The following is a 3,001-nucleotide window of genomic DNA, read 5'->3' on the forward strand; positions in this document are numbered from 1 at the left end:
AAGCTGGATAAATCTGGCCCCCTGGGAGTGAGCGTGTCTGGGCTCCCTTCCCCCTCCCACCGTCCAATGCGATTGGCGATTGTCATGAGTGAGTGGAGGGCGAATGGTCACCAGGGCAGCTCCCACCAGCAGAGGTGGGGTTGGGAGTGGGGTCTGGCCTGGGCGGGAGGTCCGGACAGACAGGCAGCGAGGTGCTGGGTGGTGCTGGCACCTCTGCCACCGTCACCGTCATCACCCTCGCGAGCTGGGGGCCGGCTCCTGCCTGGCTGGTGCGAGGCTGTGGCCGCCGTCACGCCCAGCATGGGCAGGAAGGGTAGGTGTGGGCATTCGTGTGTCTTTTTTTTAATGTTCTTATTGACTTCAGAGAGGGAGGGAGAGGGAGGGAGAGAGAATCACCCACTGGCTGCCTCTGCATGCCCCACACGGGATCACGCCCACAACCCGGGCATGTGCCCTGACTGGGAATCAAAACCTGACCTCCTGGTTCACAGGTCGATGCTCAACCACTGAGCCACGCTGGCCGGGCTGTTTGCGTCTATTTTCAATGGCTTTATTGAGAGAGAGCCGCCAGAGCCTGCAGTCCCCGCGCCTTCGATCGATGGATGCCTGAGTCAGGTGACTGTCCCCTTGATCCATTTCAGAACATTCCCGCGCTGCCCCGGCAACAACCCTGCTCCTGCCCCCTGCCCAACCCACCCGGCCCCGTTGCGACCTCTGCCACCGTGTGGATTCAGGAGGTTCTGAGAACACGGATCACACGTGTGGCCTTGGGTGACCGGCTTCTCTCACTGCGCGGTGCCCTCCGGGCCCATCGCTTGGGGCTGAGTGATTTTCTGTGGGGTGTGCACACGTTCGAGGGCCGTGTCCGCATGGGTGTGGATCACTTCCACCCCACAGGCCACGTCCCCCGAAAGGTCCCACCGGGGCTGGATCCGCCTGCCCTCCGTGGAAGGGTCTTTCCAATCCCCCAAGTCCCCGAAGGATGCGGGGAGGTGGGGTACGTCCTCGACAGTCCCCACTCCCGAGGGTGTCCCGAAGGGCCCATGTCCACACCGGGTCCCTGAGCGCCCACATGGGTCAGGATTGGAGGGGGGCCTGTGCGGCTGCCCTGCGTTCCCCCTACTCCCCGGTGCCCCTCTAAGTCCTGCCCCCCAGGTCCTGCTCCCCTCAGAGGACACTCAGCTCTCACCCTCAGAAATCCTCCAGTGCCCGAGTGGGGTGGCCGGGCTCCTGCCACCAACTCGGGGTCCCTTTGGAGCAGAGAACCCCCCTCTGAGCTGCGCTGGGGCTCCCTCCATGCCAAACAGTGTGCTCTGCCCCTCTGCCGTGTATGGGGGTGACCCACTGCGGGCACACCCCTCCATTCCTGCCAGCTCAGCTCTCTGCTTCCCCCGGGCTCTGGGACGCCTCTGCTTCCCGGGCAAAAGGGGCAGGAGCCTGGTCTCCATCCCAGGACCTCTCTGATTTGCGCTGGCTCAGCCGGAGGCGCTGCACCCCACAGGGCTCAGCAGGATGCCTGTGGGGACAGGAGGGCCCCTGGCCTTGGAGGCGGCCGGCCCAGGACCCTCCCCTTGGGGTCCAGCAGCGACCTGCTCAGCATCTGCGTTCACTCCTCCCGGCTGAGATCACCCGCGGCCCCCAGCCCCCCAAATCACTTCATTATTTCTTTGTAAATAGGGCTTTTCCTAGTCAAAATAATCAGCATTTTTGTGTTGCTCCCACATCTGGCTTTGATTGGCCCCAGCCTCCTGGGGTGGATGCTGCAGCCCTGACGTTATGATGAGGGGAGAGGGGCGCCTGCCTTCCTTCCCGCACAGGCGGCGTGGGGGTGGCGGCCCTGCTCTCCCCTCACAGCTGCGCTCTGCCCGCCCCACTCTGCAGGGCCCTGCTTCTGCCTCTGCAGAGTTGGGGGCTGGGGACTCCCCTTCCACAGAGCTCCCAGGAATGCACGTGGGTTCTGTGCCCTGAAGGGACTTAGGGTCGGTTGCAAAGGTAGGATGGGCGCCCACACACCCTCAACTGGGGGTCAGCCCAAGGCCCCCGACATGTGGTAAACATCCCAGCTCCTGCGCCTCTTGCCCTCTGGGAGCTTGGCCGTCCGCTCTCATCAAGAGCTGTCCCCGAGGAGGACGCCCTAAGTCCCCCCACCCTTCTGCGTGGAGTCTGTGTCCCCTGCAGGGAGCAGGGCCTGGAGGTCAGAGGTCAGGGAGGCTGGAGGCTGGAGACGGCTGTTCTGTCAGTTCCAACAGGAACTCCCGTCCTCCTTTCCTTCCCACATGGGCTCCTGCACGTTGGTGCAACTCCATGGGCCCCCGAGAGGGTCCCTAAGGCAGCTCCCTGCTCTGCTTAGCTTGGGGTGCCCAGTGGACGGCCATGGGGGTGGAGCACAGACCCTCTTCTCTGACCCCCTTTGCCAGCCATTGGTCCCTTCAGCCCTGCAGGCCCGACCCCATGTCCCCATCCCTCCTCCAACCCTGTGACAATCCATGTGCTGCCAGGTTCGGGGGGTGGCATGAGGAGAGCCCCGAGCTGCCACCTGGAGTGGCTGCTGTGGCCCCTGTGAATGCCAGGGCACAGTCCCTGGGCACAGTTTCTGGGAGGCAGGCCTAGGCAGGTGTCCGGAGCTGCCCACTGCCCGCCTGGCGGGGGAAGCTTGAAGAGACTCCTGCCTGGACGGCCGTTATGGCTCAGTGGTTTAGTGTCAACCTATGAACCAGGAGGTCATGGTTCGATTCCCTATCAGGGCACAGGCCCAGGTTGCAGGCTTGACCCCCAGTGTGGGGCGTGCAGGAGGCAGCCAATGGGTGATTCGCTCTCATCATTGATGCTTCTCTCCCTCCCTCTCCCTTCCTCTCTGAAATCAATAAAAGTAAAATTTAAAATATTGAAAACAAACAAAAAAAGAGACTCAGAAAGTGTGATGGCCACTGAGAGGGTCTGGGTGGCGCTTCCGGAGTGGCGGCAGGCGCTGTGGGGGCCCCTGCTCCCCTCCCCTCCCCTC

This window comes from Myotis davidii, unplaced genomic scaffold, assembly GCF_000327345.1.
Source record: "Myotis davidii unplaced genomic scaffold, ASM32734v1 scaffold880, whole genome shotgun sequence".
NCBI lineage: Eukaryota > Metazoa > Chordata > Mammalia > Chiroptera > Vespertilionidae > Myotis > Myotis davidii.